The sequence below is a fragment of the Tamandua tetradactyla genome, chromosome 13 (assembly GCF_023851605.1).
Source record: "Tamandua tetradactyla isolate mTamTet1 chromosome 13, mTamTet1.pri, whole genome shotgun sequence".
NCBI classification, from domain to species: Eukaryota; Metazoa; Chordata; class Mammalia; order Pilosa; family Myrmecophagidae; genus Tamandua; species Tamandua tetradactyla.
Window position 1 is genome coordinate 56170439 of NC_135339.1, and position 20360 is coordinate 56190798.

At 40.6% G+C, this 20360-nt stretch overlaps 2 pseudogenes across 1 annotated transcript in view; one reads left to right on the top strand and one right to left on the bottom strand.

The window, feature by feature from the left end:
- The window catches only part of LOC143653407 (cytochrome P450 2C18-like), a 29742-nt pseudogene that overhangs the window by 1875 nt on the left and 7507 nt on the right, over positions 1–20360 (bottom strand). The window contains exons 3-9 of the transcript XR_013161262.1: positions 19448–19609; positions 14786–14935; positions 12507–12667; positions 11134–11308; positions 9729–9870; positions 9083–9277; positions 826–967 (exon numbers count right to left, since the gene is read on the bottom strand). The product of XR_013161262.1 is annotated as a cytochrome P450 2C18-like (transcript). The remainder of the gene's footprint in view (positions 1–825; positions 968–9082; positions 9278–9728; positions 9871–11133; positions 11309–12506; positions 12668–14785; positions 14936–19447; positions 19610–20360) is intronic.
- Positions 16848–17439, top strand: LOC143654552 (rRNA-processing protein FCF1 homolog pseudogene; annotated as a pseudogene).

Here is a 20360-nt window from a genome sequence, read left to right on the forward strand (position 1 = left end):
AAATGCCCAATTCCCCGCCTCTACCCCTGCCTTCAGGACCCAGCTTCAATTTCATTTCCTTTCCTGTGGGAAAATCTCTCTGAATCCCTCTGTGAGTAGAAATGTTTCTTCTAGGGGTTTTCTTCAGTTTCACATTAATGCTTCCATTGAAGCATGGATCAGTAAAAGACATAATCCTCCTATTGCTTGTCCTTCTCCCCTGCTGGGATGTGGAACCAGAGGGCAGGACCTGTTCCAGTTTTCTTGGTATTCACAGCATTAAGCCCAAATCAGACATTAGATGCTATTGAATACGGGAGACTCCCTAGTCAGAGATTCAGTGCCAAATGGCCACTGTGGAAGTGGGCTCTTCAATAACCAGGTAGGATAACCATGATTGGTGGAACATTTCAAGTCTTAGAGATCATCACAAGTGTCCTGCCTCACTCACAGAGATGGTCTGACCCTTGAAGGAATGTTCTGACCATACCTAAAGCTTAGCCTATGGCAGCCACATAGATGGGTCTCAATGAAGTTGATGAGGGAGCTCTCTCTTCAGAGCGAAAAAGAAAGGCTTAATAGTGCTGAGCTCCTAGAAGGATCACCTGGGGACTGAGTGCAGTTACTCCAGACTCCTGCTGCCTTGCCTTTGTTAGAAATAGGGCCAGGCCCCAAGGTACCACTGAGCTGGTCCTATAATGAAGAGGTGTCATGAAATAAGAAAGAGCTGGGGCATTGGGAATGGTGCTTAGGATTACCATAAAGAGCAGTCCTGACAACTCCAGAGAACCCCTCCTTTTCTCCAAGAGATCTATTGTTTCAGATGGGGAAAAGAATTAGTCTTGCCTGCTGAGAGAGCCATGAAGTAGTCACTCTTCTTCAAGTTTCCACTTTCATCCAGGAAGTGGCCCGGGTCAAACTGACCTGGGTTGGGGAACTCTTTGCTGTCATGCAGGACAGAACTCGGTGATACTAAAACAGTCATGCCCTGGAATGACAGAGACACTTCATTATAAGGAGCACACGGAGCTGGAGGTATCACTGAATATCACTAGCCCAATATCCATAATTTATAAATAAGAAAACCTATTTCCAAGTAGAGGAAGTAGCATTTCCATCCCAAAGAACAATTAAGCACCAGACCCTAAACTATATACCAGCTATACTGGGTTAAATTACAAAACATATTCCCAAATCTCTCATTCTGTATCCCAAGAATAAGTGATTTCTATGATGTCATACTGTCAATTAAGATAAGACGAATCAATCCAATACGGAAAAGAGTGTCTTTCAACAAATACTGCCAAAACAATTGCATATCCACATCTTCAAAAAGTTTATCAACCCATACCTGACACCATACACAAAAATTAATTCAAGATGGACCGAAAAATAAAACCTAAAACTATAACACTCCAGAAGAAAGAATTAGAGAATGTTTGTGGCTTAGGCATAGACAAACTTATCTTAGGACATGGTAAGCAGTAACTATGATGGAACAAATTCATTAAGTAGACTTTTTCAAATCAAAATTGTCTGTCTGCCAAAAGATATTGTTAGAAAAAATTAGGTGGCTAAGTGATAGAATTTTCAGCTGCCGTGCCAGAGACCCGGGTTCAATTTCTGGAGCCTACCCATGCCAAAAAATAAAAAAAAAAGTAGGTAAGTGACAAATGGGGGGGAAATATTCACAGTACATATTTAACAATGGATTGGTATCTAAGATATGTAAATATCTCCTATAACTTAATTACAGCAAGACAAAAAAATTTTAAATGGGCAAAATACTTGAAGAGGCACTTCAAAAAGAAGATATTACCAACAAGGACATGAAAAAATTTTAAACATCATTAGACCTTTGGGAAATGGAAATTAAACCTTAGTGAAATGCCTCTACACACCAGCCAGAATACCTAAAATCTAAAAGACTTACAACATCAAATATCAGGGAGGGTGTGGAACCAGAACTCTCACATATAATTTCTTTTTGTATGCTGTCTGATGGGGTCACATTTCATTATTTTTCCATATTAGTATCCCATTATTGCAGCATCACTTGTTGGATTTTTGCTTACTTGTTGAATTTTATTTGTTTTTTTTTGGGGGGGGGTTTGTTTGTTTGCTTTGGGGGAAGTTCATGAACTGGGAATTGAACATGGGTCTCCCACATGGCAGGCAAGAATTCTACCAATGAACTACCCTTGCACCACATTCCTATGTACATTTTCAAGTATAAAATGGTACACCCAAGTAGGAAAATTTCCTATAAGTTTCTTATAAAACTAAACATATCCCTAATGTATACTCCAGCAATTCCAGGGTTGGTAATTGCCCAAGAGAATTGAACCAATTGAAAGATGTGAAAAAAAAATTATTCAAAATGTCCCCATACTGGAGACAGTATAGGTGCCCACCATCAGGAAAATGGATAAATAAATTGCAGTATATTTATGCAATGGAAAATCAGTCAGTAATACCAGGAAACAAAGTATTCATGCATGCAATAATATGTATGAATCTCAAAAGCATTATCCAGAACAAGAAGCCTTAACAATTGGCTACATACTTTCTGTGCTGATTTGAATCTGTTTGGACCCCAGAGCCATGTCCTTTAATCCTAATTCAATATTGTTGGCTGAGATTATCTGGATTGTCCCCAAGGAGATATGTGGTTATCTCACCCACATATAGTGTGTATTCACTTTTGATTAGAGGGAGATGTGACTCCACCCATTCCAGGTGGGTCTTGATTAGTTTAACGGAATCATTTAAAAGGGGAAACATTTTGGACAGAGTCCCTGTTAAGAGCAATGAAACAGAGGACGCACAGCCCAAAACCTTTGGATATGAACAAGGCAAGAGCTCCCGGGGAAACTTCAGGAAACAAGAAACTGGGAGAGAAAGCTAGCAGATGCTACAATGTTCACCATGTGCCTTTTTAGTTGAGAGAAAAAGCCTGAATGTCATTGGCTTTTTTAACCAAAGTATCTTTCCCTGGATGAGTCAGATTGGACATTTCTATAGACTTGCTTTAGTTGGGACATTTTCATGGTCTTAGAACTGTGGACTTGCAACTTAATAAACTCCCCCTTTTAAAAGCCATTCTGTCTCCAGTACATTGCATTCTGGAAGCTAGCAAAGTAGAACACTTATATATGGCTGAATTCCACTTATATGAAATTATACAACTACTCTTTCATTAAAGGAAATATCACGGAGGTCTTTAGGTGGAGTAGAGGCCAGAATGACAGGCATGAGGGAACAGTCGAAATGATAGAATTTTTTCTATGTTCTGATAGGGTTCTGAGTAAAAAAATGGTGTATACATTTGTCATAATTCATTGAAAGACAGAAGTGTGGTTTGTGTAGTTCATTGTATGTAAAAGGTAAAAATTTACAAATTTGTTTGAAGAAAGGACTTCAAGCAAATAGGGAACTGTACTTAATGCTACCACACTGAAGTATTTACGGGCAAAATAAACTGATATCTTTAACATACTTTGCAATGCATCAAATATAACAATAATTGATGGAAGCATATAGAAACATGTCCCGACCCGCAGGACAGTCAACGGGGTCCGCCACCTGCTGAGGGAAGAATGGCTATGGGACAGAGAGACGCAAGAAGGACAGCAAGACAGGATTCTGATCAAGCTGCAAATTTTATTAAGCAAGCTGGGTGTATATATACCGGCTTGGGGAGGGAGTAGGGTATGTGGGGCATTATGATAGGAGAGAGTTCGCGCCGGCGGGAAGGGCTGGTTAGATAATTGGTGGGGAGTTCGTGCCGGCGGGAAGGTCCCGGCGGGAACCTATTTCCGTGAAGAACCTTGTTGTACTATATAGATGCCATTGCATTAGCCGGGGTGGCCATGTTGGCTCAATCGCTATCTTAGGTTAGCCTCTGGTCCCCAACATCTCCTCCCTTTGTTTTTCAAAAAGGGGATGGAGGAAGGATGCTGATTAAGCATTCTTTTGGCATTAACCTTTGCTGGGGGAAGTAGAGGCCTCATTCCCCAAGTTGTTTGTGGCTCTGTTTTTCTGGAGAGGGGAATTTTTGCAGCGCGAACCCCTATGCAAATGAGGCATACTTCTCAAGGAGCTCGAAAACGGCCTTTGATTGTTCTGGCCCTCCTTTGCAGTGCTTTGCCTTGCACCCAGCGGTACCAATCATAGCATAAGCTAGAAGCATACTTTCGAGTGGTATGCTGCTCCCGTAGGAGGGGGGGATTTACAGAAGGTAGATGTTTTCTTGGCCTTCCAGGGTTACGCCCTGGTCCTGGAGATGGAGCCTTTGGTAATGCACCTGAATGGGCCTCCCTAGGGCTGAGTTAACTTGATCCTTTACAAGCTGCAGTATTTTCCTTATAATAGCAGGTGCAATAGATATTATAAGGAGTAGGGTTATTAAGGGGCCTAATATAGGGAGAAGGTAAGGGAGGATTCCATTGAGTCCCCAGGAGGAAACTCCTTGGGCTCCCCGCTCACGTTTACAGTTTTCAATTCCTTCCCTAAGTTTGGTCATGGAGTTTTTAACTAATCCAGAATGATCAGCATAAAAACAACATTCCTCGCCTAATGCTGCACAAAGCCCTCCTTGTTTAAGGAAGAGCAGGTCTAGCCCTCTTCTATTTTGGAGAACTATTTCTGATAGGGACGTAAGGGACTTTTCAAGGTGGGTGATGGAAGTTTCAATACGGGTTAAGTCCTCGTCTATTGCAGCTCTTAGGCTGAGAGGCTTTGTTGTTGGAGGGTGATTGAGGCGATACCGGTGCCTAGACCAGCAACACCAGTAGATGGATTCTTAGACTTCAGTCGTCTGTCAGCTTAGCCGTCATTGAAGAGGTTATAGCAGGGCTTGCTGGTTTATTAGTAGCTTCAGCTGTGCTGGAGAAAGGAAGAGAGAAAAATGCCTTTTCTCAGGGCAACCTTTTTGCCCTGGACAGATTGTTATTGTCTATTTGTTTTGTTAATCGCTCTGGTAACCATTTGTCTGAATCGAATTTCCTAGAATATATATACGCTGATTCTCTGCCCCATATCAGGACTGGATCTGGTCCTCACCAAGTGTTATCCAATGGATCTTTCCAGAGGACCGTGGCGAATTGTGTTCAAATAGATCTAAAATAGGCCTGTGGGAGATTGCAAGGTAAAGAAAATATTAAAATCAACAGGCTTTCTTAGATCTATTTGAACAAGCTGTCCTTTTTGAATGCATTGTTCAATTAATTTTAACTCTCATTCAGCTGCAGCTGTTAACTGCCTTTTGCTTAATAAATCAGAATCTCCTTGTAAAGTATCAAACAAGTTTTGTAATATATAATTAGGAATCCCTAAAGTGGCAGGTAGCAAAAATGAATGCAGAGTGTCAATAGCGACGTGAGCCCATAGCAAATGACCAGATTTTTTTAAATTGAATTCATTGGATTGATTTAAAAGGAATGCAGGAATGTGGATTCTTTATAATTGGTTGTGCATTTTTGCTAATTTTAAATTTATTGCATGCAGTTTTTATGGTATTTTCTCACAATAGTGGCCAAATTTCGGTTTGCTTACATGACAGGGCCCAGTTGGGTCCTCTGGGAACTGGCTAGGGACCAAGAGGAGCTTCCTGGGCCTAGACATCTTTATTAAAGTACACCTCTTTCTGGGGGGATAGCCAGTCCTCCCAGCTAGAGTGTACATTTTAACTATTTTTTACCAAGGTCATGTGATAGCAATATCAGTTGCATGTAATGGCAACATCAGGTGAACAAAAAAGACTCCACAAGTATATTTTTTCCTTGCATTCAACCCTCAAATCTGATCTTTGCTTCCAATATAAGCCATGGTTATTTTAGGATAAATTTAGCTTATACATATGTAGTTTATATAAAGATTGGACAAAGCCTTAAGATATTTTGGCTTAAAGGAATATAGGTATTTATATGATTTGAATATGATTTAGCCAGTAATAGATTCATTTATAGTAATACTACTTAGATTAATAGATTAAGCCACCTGGTTTAGGGCAAGAAAAGAAGCACTTTTTGCCAGTATAATGATACCCAGGAGAAAATCAGTATTTTTTATACAGATAACAACATGACAAAAGTTAACATGAGTTATTTTGATAAAACACAGACTCTTTGCTTTCTAACTAATTATTTAGAAATTTTATATCTTTTCATTAGAACAGGCTAAAAGTTCAAGAAAACATTATCATTTTAGACTCATTAAATCTTTCTTGATTTTAACCATAATTTTTATTTTTACAAACCCTCAGCACTTATTATATTAGTTTAGGCTTTATTCCATATTCCATTATTCAAAAATAATGCGTAGGGGGCAATTTTTTGAATAATGACCCAATTTGTTACAATTAAAACAGATGGGGCCATTGTTTTCAGGGCGATTTTGTAAGACAGCTAATATTGCCTGAGTATTAGGATTTATTCTGTTACAAAGTTTAATATAATTGGAGAGGTCAGTATTACGAAAAGGGCAGATTGCCACCTGACAGGCGGTGTTAGCATTTTCATAAGCGAGATGCTTGATAAAATCGCTTTCGCTTTCCTGATCACCAAGAATGCACTGGGCTGCGGTCTGCAGCCGACTGAGGAAGTCAGTATATGGCTCATTGGGGCCGTGAACTATTTTTGATAAAGAGGAGGTGAGAGCCCCTTCTTTGGGGGAGTAGCCTCCATGCTTTAATGGCGGCGGACTGCACCTGGAGACCAAGTTCTTGGGGGTATTGTGCCTGGGTAGAATTAAGATGATAAGGACTGACCCTAGAAGCTTTTTTAATGACCAGGATTTTGTGCTGTCTTTTAAGATGTTGGTTTCAGCATACTTTTTACACTGTTCCTCATAATCCGCTTTCCACAGCAGGAAATCGCCACCTGATAGGGTGGCTCTGGTGAGCTGTGACCAATCATTTGGAGTGAGTTCCTTTTCGCTAATACTATCTAGCAAAGCCAGGGTGAAAGGGGCAGTTGCTCCATAATCATGTACAGCTTTTTTTAGTTCTTTCAAATATTTTAGATTAATCCTTTTGAATCTATTGGTTCGGGGTGTTTCCTCCCGCTCGCGGCTACGCTCGTGGCTACATTCTGATTTTATTTCGTCCTCATCATTGGCCTTCTCGCTCCCTTCCTCCTCACTGCTTTTCTGTTCAGACTGAGGCTCGGAAGCTTCTGACCTTGCCTTTTGCTGGCTACGGAGGACCGGAAAAGTGTAGTGGGCACAGCGGGGGTTAGAGGGCTTATTTTGGTTAGTCATTAGAGAGAGAGAAGAGAGCGCCTGACTGGCGGTTTGTTGGGAGTTAAGGAGGTGATTATTTTGCAGTTGTTGTCGATTAACTCTGGCCTGTTCTTGGGCAAAGAGTTCATTAAAGGCATTTGCACTGTTCCTGAGCGTAGTGGCCGTTTCCTCCAGGGCTGTATATTGTGGCAGGAAGGGCGGAACTCAGGGCATTATAGGATAGCAATGGTGAGGAGGTTGTGGCGCACATTGCACATGGGGGGCAGGTCGGAAAGCCGGGAGGTCATTAAAAGCTGAGAGGGGTTTTTCGGCACAGGGAGTTTTATCTTCTTGGAGGTCAGTGTCATTTGGTATATCTATAGTGACAGAATTACATTCTGAGTGGGGTCTGGAGAGGGGACGTGCATCTTTTAAGGCATTTTCTCCCTCTCTACAAAGCTCTAGTATTTTAGGGTCTGAAGGGGAAGTTTTTATGGCCTCATTGATTAAGTTCCAATAAGTGAAGGCTGTAACTGGTACCTTTTCCGGCCTGAAAATTTTATAATAGTCCTTTAAACAATCTCCTACTCTCGATCAGCATTTTTGGTCTATGGTCCCGTCAGCAGGGAATCATGGACAGGTTTGATAGACAAACTGAAAGAAATTTCTAAGATCCTTTTTCTTAACTCTTGCTCCTTGCGTCTTGAGGGTTTCTTTTAATTGTCTCACGTAAAGCTCATGTGTACTAGATTCCTGTCCCATAGTGAATTTTTTAAATGAAAATGAAAGTGACTTACTGCATGATCCTTCGCTCTTTTCTTCGTTCGTCCGTCGGCGCGAGGCAGTGTCGCCGGGGCTGCATTCACAGGTGAGTTACTTCTGTGGCAGTCCGGGGTTATGGGAGGGCCCTCCTCATTTTTCAGCGCGTGACGCTTCTATCTCTCAGCTAGCAGTCGAGCCCCACGTTGGGCGCCAATTGTCCCGACCCGCAGGACAGTCAACGGGGTCCGCCACCTGCTGAGGGAAGAATGGCTATGGGACAGAGAGACGCAAGAAGGACAGCAAGACAGGATTCTGATCAAGCTGCAAATTTTATTAAGCAAGCCGGGTGTATATATACCGGCTTGGGGAGGGAGTAGGGTATGTGGGGCATTATGATAGGAGAGAGTTCGCGCCGGCGGGAAGGGCTGGTTAGATAATTGGTGGGGAGTTCACGCCGGCGGGAAGGTCCCGGCGGGAACCTATTTCCGTGAAGAACCTTGTTGTACTATATAGATGCCATTGCATTAGCCGGGGTGGCCATGTTGGCTCAATCGCTATCTTAGGTTAGCCTCTGGTCCCCAACAGAAACAGAGAGAAATATGTGATAAAACAAATATAATACATGGTAGTTGTAGGATCTGAGAAGTAGAGAGGTAGATTTTCACTGTATAATTCTTCTGAAGTCTCCTTATAATATTTTCATAATAAATTGATAGCGAAAACTTTTAAAAAGTGATCATATTTTGCATACTTTTTACATTCAGCTCTTTTCAGATAGCAGTGTAACATAAACACATTTATCTTTTTATTAGGAGACCTCCAGATCATCCTCCAAATAGCTGCATAGTATTCCATGACATGTGTGTACCACAGCTCATCATACCTTCAATTGTGGACACATGGAATTGACTTCCACACATGCTAAATATGTGATTCTCAAATAAAGTATAGTGGGTATACATTTTACAACTTGTAAAATGCCATTTGTTCAGAGGAAGGAGAGTTAAAAGGCTATAAAAATTTAAAAAGTTATCAAGAGCTGCCATATCCAGTAAATTCCAGGCAATGGAATTCTGTGCCAATGGATACATCAAGAGCATTGGCATGGAGTGAAGGAAACACACTAGGCTCACCTTGGAATGAGATACCCTCTAAACTGAATGACCTGTGCCACCACATGGGGCAGGCTGGTGGGAAGGAGGTCATCTCTGGATCTCAGGTACCATGGCATCCGTGTAGGGCATGCTGCTCCTGTCCTGCATGCAGGGTCTGCTGTGTCTCCCAACCATATGGTCAATCTCTTCCCAGACTTTAGCTGATGAGACACAAGTAAAATTAAATGAGAAAAGAAGAAAACACCACTTTCCCAAAGACTCTCAATGCAGTGTCTGTATATTATTATTTGCAGAGTAAGAGCTAAATTTACCTTTTTAGGCAAGTATGGGGTTCATAAGAGATAATCAGACCACATGCCCAGCAGAAGAACACCTAAACCTAGATGGGTCCTTTTCTTTACCAACAAATACCCACTCCTACGTCAATCTGTGCATCCCCAAGCCTCCTTCCCTTGGAGTCAAGACCTACATCACAGCTGAGAGAGTTGTCACTTTTCCTAAGACCCACACATTCAGTCACGCTCTCCGTTGTAGTGTGAATTTGTCACCATTGAGAACCACTGAATAGATGAAGCTGGAGATACATAAATTCACGTAATGACTCTTTTCTACATTGGGACTACCACGACTTGCTCATTTTCACTGTCATACCTGTGACCTCTGGATGTTTCAGCAGCAATAGGAGTCCATATGTCAGGGTTGTGCTTGTTGTCTCTGTCCCACCCACAAAGAGATTACTTGCTGTGATTACCAAGTTCTCAATGAAAAATTTAGAATTCTGATTGTGCTTTCCCTAGGAATAATATGATACAATTAATTTACAAATTAATTTGCCAGCATATTTAATCACAATTCATTTAAAGCTACTCAACAGAGCTAAAAATTGGAGAATGCAATATTAGAAGAAGCTGCTGTTTTAGCCACTCTGCTGAAATTATCATTATTTTCTACATTACAAATCTGCATTTAAATCTTCTGTTTCTCCTGCTCTTCTTTTCTCTTTTTAAATATTTAGTTTTTAAAATCTCCTTTGTAAATATCTTAGAAGGACTTCTGATGGAAATAGATAAATACATATGTTGAACTGGTATGTGCTCTGGCAGAAAATGTAGGTGGCTTCATTTCCAACCTCCTTCTCCTTTGTTCTAATCTAACATAGTGATTTTAAAAATTGAATTTTACTTTCTCACCCAACTCTCAGCACATACACATAGAGACAGGTTTGGTTTAAATAATTAAATATGATTATTAAATGATTAAATATTATTTTTGACAAAGAAATATAAAGACGAGTATGTTGGTTCATATGGCCTCTTTCTATCAATGTGGATGTGAAGATGAACATGGGACTATATGCCAGGAAAGTTGAAGGGAAAATGGAAAGCATTTGGGTATCTGACGCTGTTACTGAGATATTGAACTAGACTGGGACCTGATGCTATGGGAGAAACACACGTGACACATGTAAAGTCACTGGTTCCCTAAACACCTTGAGAATCAAGCAAGCTAAGCAAGCACAGTGTTATTTCAGCTTCTACCACATTCTCTGCATTCCCATAGTTGTAATAATTATCTAGAATCTTATCATGCCAAGTCTAGAAAATGAAAAATATTCTAGCTATCCCTTGAACTGCATTCTCCCAGCACTCCATATCCTACAGAACACCAGAATTTCCCTCAAACATCTCATGTTGGTTCAAACTCCAGTCTAAAAAGAATCTCAGATTTCCAAACCAGTATTCAAGTTTCTTCAAAAACACCAACCTCTGCCCAAACTCCTACTTCATCAAATCCAATTAAACTTCCCTCTTCCATCTATTGCATCTCTTTGATAGCCCATACCTCTGGACTTCTATTGCCCACTTCACTGGAAATCCCCTCCTCTGTACCTCACTATCACATTTTAAAGCCTCTTATATGCATGGTACTGACCCTTCGGCAAGGTCTAACTGCTTATCAAGCAGTGTTTACCAAGCCAGCTAAATGACCCCAGAATATACTGGACTTATCAATGAATTATATAATCTTGATAGTCAATTATTTGTTCACATCCTACCTTTTCCATCTGGATAAGGAAACAATCAATGAAGTCTTGAGGATTGTTAATATCCAGGGGTTCTTGGTGCTCCTTTACTTCCTCCAAAAAAGTTATGTAACTCGTCTTTATTTTTTAAATACTTATTATGATGTCCTGGTAAAAAGTTTATGAAGATGGGAAACATGTTGCAGACCTGAAAGGGAAGAGACTCATTTATTCCATGCAATAGCGTTTGAGAACAACCATATAACCCAACCATTATGCTAGGCCATGGCTTCTCGCTTGAGGGATAACTTCCTACTGTACATACCACACAATTCTCTACAATGACAGAGGATTTGAGGGAGGCATCCTACTAAATGATCAAACACCACGTCATCTCCTTCAATCAATTCTCACATTCTTGCATCAGCACTTTCCCAGCAATCCTGAGTTACAGGATGGTAGCAATTATAGGTGATCCAAATTTTGCAGATAAGGACAGAGTCTAAGACAGTTTTGGCAACTTGTTATAGGGCACAAACCTAGTCACAGCTCCCTCTTCTGCCAATAGTCAATCACTAGTACCATCGTTTAAAAATGTGAAGGGTTGAAATGTATCACAAAATGTAGATACATACTTAATACATGAATTGGCCTTGTACTAAGAGATTAAGTGATTTCTATGAAGTCACACCATTAATTGAGGTTTAAGGTGAGTGTGAGACATGACAGTTCAGTAGAGGGTAAAAGTGTGACATGAACCTATAATTCATGCTCACACTCCACCATTTGAACATCTCTGACCCAGATTTCTGGACTCCTGGTAGCTAGGGTACCGGTGGTAGCACATTGTTCTTTAGTCATATTTTACATCCTTATATAAGTATCTGTTGCCCCAAACTTCCCTTTCCTCCACATCACAAAGTAGAGTGTTGCAGTCCTGCATTACAACCAGGTAGAACATTGTCTCTGCTTCACAGTAGAAGAGTAAAGACATCTGATTAGGTGACCTGTGAGGCGTTCACAAGGATTGGATGCTCATGGAGGACTGTAGGCATGCGCCTGGAGAGCCCAGAGTCATCTATGTGGACATGGGAACATGGGAGACAGTGAAAACATCACTAAATAGGGAGCCAGTGAACTTGGCCCCATTTCTAGTTTCATCTCGAGCTTCTTGCATGACCAACCTTAAAACTTTGCTTAGCAGTTCTGGGCATTAGTTTCTTCATTCATAATATTCAGGGATTGGAATAAATGATTCCCAGAGACTTTCCAAGATGTATACTCTATCACTTTAGGGTCTGAGCAACACTTTGTTGTTCAGATATTGTATATCTGGTCCATGAAGAATTTTGAACTTTCCAGCACAAGAGTATAAATAGATTCTGAAGAAAGGGTCTTAACCTCACCTGGATCCATGGTGAGCTCACGATCTTGAAATTTTCATTGAATTTGTCCATTAAATTAAGAAAACTCTCATCATTATACTCAAAACGATTTTTAAAAATGATGGAGCAGATCACATTACAGGGAGCACATGTCAGGATAAAAGTGGGATCACAAGGAAGAGCTAAACAGATAGAAATATTTTTTTTAATTGATACAAACATGAATCTCACGTTTTTTTGAGATAATGGTATATTTAACTTTTAGAAATTCTAAAGCAATTGCCACCTGAAAATCCCATTTTCTAAAAGGGATATCTAAATCAAGCATATCCTTTTACCCTTACAACTGAACTAATTGTTCCATCCTAACCAACATAAAAATAGGTTTCCAAACACTCACTTAACTATTCTGCCTTCAGAGTGATATTAGAGTGAGATGAGTGAGACATAACTTTGGGTACAAAATTTAAGGAGGCAGCAAAATTTCAGCAATTACAAAATATATTTTATGCAATATTCAAAAATCAAAATTAACATCAAAGTAAATGGCAAAGTGAACATCAACAAATTTTTCTATGCTTTGTCATTATTTGTTACAGAAGATTAAAGTACTTGAAATATATTAAAGAATTTAACACTTAGTATATTAAAATTCATAATTTCAAGATCAAATGTTTTACTCAATAAAAAAAAACAGAATTGATCCTAATTTTACTTTCTTGACTATAAAGGAGCAAAGTCATCAGTAATATTTTCATTAAAACCATTAACCATTTAAAAAATACATAACACCTGAATATAGGGGTGGACGTCTTTTCTGTTGCTTCAGGCTCCAGTATGGCTCAGCCTGGCACTGCTGACTTACTCACACTATTCTGTAACCCTGTGAATCTGCAGGCAAACCAAACACATAATAAGTGAAGCTATTTTTAATATCCCTTATACGGATAAGAAGATGGCAGCAGAGGGAGCTACTTCTCCCACAAAAACAGCTAGGAGACGGGCAGAAACAGTCTGAAACAACTGTTCTGGGGCTCTGGAGGCCAGGGGAGCGCTCCACAGCACTCAGGGAAGAGCGGGACAAAGAGACTGAGAAACTGCGGTAAAAAACCTTTGAGTAACTTTTGCACAGCAGCCAGGTGCCCACACCCCACTCTTGAGGAGAGACAGCAGGGGTCTGGTCCCTGACTTGTTCTGCAGATGGAAATGGACATCAAAACCCTTTTCCCGAAGAATGGGGTGAGAGAGGGTATGGCTGAGCACTGATCATGGCTTTTGATCAGCAAATTGACTCTCTGGGTCTCAGCTCTGAACTGCAGTTTCAGTCCGCCCTGCACAGGGACCAGCAACCATTTTTCAACCCCATCTCTGATAGGAGGAAAGAGATGGAAGTTTAAAGATGAGGACTTTCCAACACTGCAAAGTTCACTGAAGTCTGCCATCTGCTGGGCCAGCCATGAAAGTGCAGCTCTGGGAAGCTGACCCAAAGGCTTTAAGGCCCCTTTCCTGACTCCGCCCAGGGCTTTCTGGCACTGATCTGCATCCCCTTCGTGGGTCCCTGCCCCTGCCTTAGCTGGGAAATCCTCCCTGGGAAAGTCCTCTCCAGGGTGACTCTCCTCCCACAATCTGCCCTCCAGGTAAAAGCTGCTAGAGCCAGACACAGTGAGTTGTTGTAAGTTGTCACATTGGTCATTATGTACGTGTATCTTCATTAATTTTTAAAGTTATCTTGAAATATCTGAAAAAGAACAGTAGTGAATAATTAAAGCACTTATATTTATTATTTTAAAACTGTACTCTACAAGGATAGCTCTAACTTGTGGGTTTTTGAAGATCTGTGAGCTTAGAATGGTTTTTACGTTTTTCAGTGGTATATTTTAAATAGTTACAGGTCCAACAGTTACAAAGTACACACATGATATCCCTCATTTTGCCTCTTGGCTCCAAAGCCTAAAATTCTTACTTGCTGGTCCTTTGTATGTAAAGTAGGGCTTGCTGGCCCAGGATTTTGTATGTCCCTATTTTTTGTGATAATGAAAATATATCTCATAATTTCCTACCATCAGGATATTTCGAGTAAAAAAAATGAAAGCTTGGATAATGATGAAATTAAATGAGGCTTTTATATCCTCACTGTACCTACAATCACACGGGCACCCACGTAGAGAAGCTTCCTGCCCCCAGCTGAGGGCTAACTTAGCCATTCCTCAGAAAGGTCAGCAACTGCTGCAGTTCTTCCCAGGCCGTAGCAGAGGAGAGATGAGTGTGGTGAGGCAGTGACAGAGGAAAGAGTCACCCACCATTGGTCTTCCTCAGCTCCTCCACAAGGCAGCGGGCTTCCTCCTGGACGCGGTCCTCAACGCTCCTCTTCCCCATCCCGAAATTCCGCAGGGTCATGAGCAAGAAGCGCCGCGTTTTCTTCCACATTTCTCCACTGGTGAAAATGATTCCTACCAGGATGGCAAACAGGAGAAAATCCTCCCTCAAAGGTGTGGGGGTCAGAATAATGGCCCCCACATGTCTACCTCCTAAACCTGGAACCTGTGACTATGTTACCTGACATGGCAAAGGGCTTTGTGGATCTGCTTATGTTAAGGCCCTTGAGATGGAGAAAATATCCTGGCTTATAGGGTAGATATAATCTAATCATACAAGTCCTTAACTGCAGAGAGTTTTTGCCATTGTGGTTAGAAGATGTACCTACCGAAAAGTCATATACATGGAGACTGTAAGGTAACAAATGCATGATGTTTTAAGCCACTAATTTTGGGGTATTTTGTATTAGCAGGCCTAGAAATCTAGTAGAATATGGTGTTTCAGGTAGGAGATCCTAGGAGGAAAGACCTGGCTGGCATGCCCATGGCCGACCTCTGTCAGAGATGCTCCAACTGGCATTTGTAATTGTCCCATTACCCACAATACACACACATACTACAGGAGAGATATTTCGTCCATTGGCCCATCTGAACCTCATCAAACCAACAGGCAGGCATTATTGTCCGATGTGACTCTGAGGCTCAGAGAGGTAAATGCCTGGCCCAAGATATCACTGTGAGAAAAGCACCATCAGCTCTTAGACGAATTCTCTCCTGAAATCTGGTCAACCAGAAATTTTGCACTGGCGGAGGATTTTCTGCAGGGAATTTTGCTGAGAAGGGGTAAGTTCTCTCAACTCTTCACAAAGACATTTTACTCTTACTCCATATTCTTCTATATCTTCTGCCTTGGAAGCTTCACAATCTAAAGAATGTGTAAGAGCCAAGTGAGCTTCCTTGAGGTAGGACAACAGAAGAACAGAAAGGTTTGCAGGACTGAGCTATGAGAACTCTACGGAAGAGCAACTGTCATCTCTTCTCAGCTGTGAAGACCTGGGCAGGTTCACAGGCATCCAGGTGAACAGTACAAACATCTCCAACATTATTATGTCCAGTTCTGTTCTGCCAACTAAACAGGGGTGTCTCATTTAATCCTAGAAAAGGCCCTAGGAAGTGGTTGCTATTACTATTCCCATTTTTACATATGAATGTGTAAGACAGAGAATCATGAAGGAACTCACCCAAAGTTACGCAGCTACATACGCAGACCACATAGTCAAGGAAGCCATGTAGGTGGACTCGAGGGTCTGCCTTGTCAACCATGGTTATAGGATGCCAGTTCCAAAAGGAGGGGAAACTGCTTCATGTGACCATTCAGATAACCTGGTCCCACATCCACCCTAATCTGGACTGAACAAATACCCATTTTAAGAACTCTTAAGGCTTCTTGCTGTGGTCCACTCCACATGGTAATTTTTATTAATCTTTTCATAATAGATGATTTAAGACCAGGACAGGGAAGTTCTAGGCCTTAGTGTAATTGGTGTAAATAATTTCAGTGTAAATAGCGTGCAACTATCAAGGCTCTGTTTGTTCCAGTCTAGAGGCAGGAAGGGGTCCTTAAGGGAAGGACAAGATAGACTACATCCTTTCTCAGGTCGTGCCCCACCATTTTTACTTCTACATAATCCTCTCCTTCTGCCTCTTTATCCTTATCCCTAATTGTCCAAAATTAAAAGCTGAGTTATATTTTTCCATGTTTCAAAAGGATCCAATGATCTCTAGTGGAAGATGTCAGATCAGGAAGCTATAGGACTCACTCCTCCTACAAAAACAGCTCCTGGACAGTCAGAAACCATCTGAAACAACTGCTCTGAGGATCTGGAGGCTAGGGGAGCACTCCACAGCATCCAGGGAAGAACAAGATGAAGAGACTGAGAAGCTGGGGTAAAAAAAAAAAACTGAGTAGCCAAAAACAGCATGTGAATGACTAAAAGGGTCGCACCGTGGGTAATTCCAGAAATGAGAGTGAGAGTGCGCCATGAACATGGGTCAGCAAAAGATAACAAGCAAACATGCGACCATGAAACGAATGCTTAGTCCCAGAGATAAGGCCTTAAGAAAAGGACAGATTATAACCTAAAAAGAAAGAAAAGAAAGATCCCAGGGCACTCAAGGAAAGAGAAGTGCCCCAACACCCTCCCGGCTTCTTCTTGAAATATAATACACAGCTGAGCCCACGTCACCACATCCTAGTCCATACCAATTTTATCAACTTTTCCATTAAAGCCAAACTGGATTTAGTGTAGTCAGTGACGGACTGTTTGCATGCCAAGTGTATCCTTCATATAACTGACTGCGTAATGGCTGAAATTGAGAAATTGGGACAGAAGATTCGAATGGCTCTAAGGATGGCTAAAGATCCAAGATTTGAATGACTGCCGTGCACACCCAAAGGAATCTATGCAGATGACTGCTTAGTACAGAGAGTAACTCAACACAAAAATATTGTAGCCATGATTGACTGGGACTTTAAGCAAAGAATCTGAAAGACGCCCTGAGTGCCTATCGTGTACATTTCTAACCATAGGTACAACATCAAATGGATGCCAGATGATTAGGGAGCCCCTCGATGCTAGTCCCTACAAGACAAAGTGTCTCTGCCTTCCTTCAACTGACTTTCTCTGTTACTAGTTCATTAAACATACTGTTATGAGCTAATTGAGTATTATTAAATGGGCTCACCTTTTGATGCTGTTTTAAAAATATTTTATATCACTTAAAGATTTGCTGCACTTTTTAATAAATCAGATGCTAGAATGATTGTTCAGATCATTTGATGGTCTTTGATTTATATTCATTTATTCAACAAATATTTTTTAAGTCCATGCAAGGTGCTTAGTAAGATATGTTCCTGCCCTCAATATTCAATGTTATAGTGGGAAGGAGAAACACATAAACAAATAAATAAATACAGTAAAATAGTGAACTAGGGGAAAAGTGTGGAGGGGTAGGATATAGATACATAAGCATGGAAATAATGATGTCTTTCTACTTGGTTGTGATGGGATAGAAGAAAGACCAAAGGTGGTGGTGTTTTGATGATTCAATAGGTTATTTTGGAGTTCTCTGTGTGGGGTTGGTATTATTTTTGTAACTGTCCTGTAACTTTGAAAATATTTCAAAATAATTTTTTTAATGAAAAAAACAAAGAAAGCCTGAATAACTCTCTCAAAAGGGGTGGCTGGTGGCCATCCCCCTCCCTCAAGGTGAGCCACCTTGGCTCTGGACCCTGGCTGGCTGCTACAGATGGAGAAAGACCTGGAAGCTCCTTTCCAAGAATAAGAATAGAGTTGTGTGTGTGGCAGTGAAGGGAAAGTATAGATGGCAGAGGAAAAGGTATCTGAGGAGTGCCATGACTGTGCAGGAAAGGAAAGTGCAGGCAGCCTACAAAATAGGAGAAAATATTTGGAAACCACATATGCAATAAGGGTTTTATATCCAGAATATACAAAGAAATCCTATAACTCAACAATAAAAAGACGATTCATTCTAAAAATGGGAAAAAGGCTTGAATAGACATTGTTCCAAAAAGCAAATACAAATGGCTAAAAAACACGCAAAAAGATATGCAATGTAATGAACTAATAGGGAAATAAAAGTCAATACCACAACGAGTGATCATTTCACAATTACTAAAGAGACCCCTATTAAAAAAAAAAAACAGAAAACTACAAGTGTCAAAGAGTATATAGAGAACTCATTCACTGCTGGTAGGAAAGTAAAAAGGTGCACACACTGTGAAAACAATTTAGTAGTTCCTCAGAAAGCTAAGAATAGAATTGCCTTATGATCCAGCAATCAGGCTACTAGGAATACACCCAGAAGAACTGAAAGCAGAGATGTGAACAGACATTTTCACACTTACGCTCATGGTGGCATTACTTGGTGTCCATCAACCAGTGAAAGGATAAATCAAGTGTGGTACATACATGCCATAGAATATTACTCAGCTGTAAGAAGGAATGAAGTCTTGATTCATGTGGCAACATGGATTAACCTTGAGAACATTGTTGTGAAATAAGCCATACACAAAAAGACAAATATTGTGCAATTGCACTACTATGAACTTATTATAATAAGTACAGTAACCGAGTTAGAATCGAGAATAAAGTTACTCCTAGTAAACTTTAGGAGTGTGGATAGAGAATGTGGATAGAGACTGGGAAACTGATGTTCATTTGTGCAGAAATTCTAATTAAGTTGACTGGAAATAGATAGGAGTGATGATGAAACATTATTGTGAATTTAATTAACAGCACTGAACTATGTGTATGAATGTCATTGAGGTTGTTTTACTTTTCGGAGTAATGAAAATGTTCTAAAATTGATTGTGGTTATCCATGCACAACTCTGTGATTTTGTTGAGAGCTGTCCATTGTACACTTTGGATGGGTTGTATGGTATGCGAACAAAACTACCTATTAAATGAACTTTGGAGAAAAAGGAAAGAAAGAAAGTAAGAAAAAAACCAATCAGTATTCAATTAGTGAATGGCTTCTGTGGTGTGGTATTCCGATATTTGAACATGAATTTAATCTGGTCTTTTGTAGGCTACTACTACTACACACACACACCTACACCTACCAAGTCCTTGATGACTTTTTTCTATCACTGTGGAAGTTCCTCTTCCAGAAAACTCCTCTCCATGGTCAATCAGAGCTTGCTACATGGCTTCATATCCATACAACACCAGGTGGGCTTCATGCCCAAATGCACAGTGAACATGGGGCCATAGAATTTGGCTAGCTGGGAAACCAAAAAATTGGGAAAACATTAATCACAAAGGCATTTCTTTGGCCTGGAATGGTTTATGTGACTCAGATTGATATCAATTTGTACCACTGATTTCTTATTCTGCACCCACAATAGCAAACATTTCTTGTATATATAGTCCCCATAATCTGCTATACATGGCATGCCCTCTGCATGATACACATAAGTCTAGGAACTTGGTACAAACCCTATTCCAACCATGCTTTTAACAAACTTACAGATAAGCTTATCTATCCCTATTCTACATATGACAAAACTGAGATTCAGAGAGTTTATGGATGTATCCCAGGGCCATAACTCTAAAAAGTAGAAAAGCAGAATTCAAATCCTGTTTGGTCCAACTAAAGCCTAAGGAATGTGTCATCTCCTTCTCCTGCCTGGGAACCAGTGCCCAGGCTGACAGTCCAGAATCATCAGGAAGGGCATTCAAAACTGTATGTTGCTGGGCTCTGGACCTGGGAATTCAGATTCAGTAGAGCTATGATGATCCCTATAAACTGGCACCAACACAGAAAAAGTGTGAGGACAGCGATGGTTGTTTAGTTAAATGCAGCTACAGGAAGACCAACTTCTTCCCTCCTCCAGCATCTGCACCCCACAGCCCTCTGCAGGGTATGTCACCCCCTGATTGATTAGCTCACTTCCTCTGGCACTAAAGCCTGGCTCTTTCCTTGATTTTAACCATATTTTTCATCTTTTCAAAAGTTTTTCATGACAAATGTAA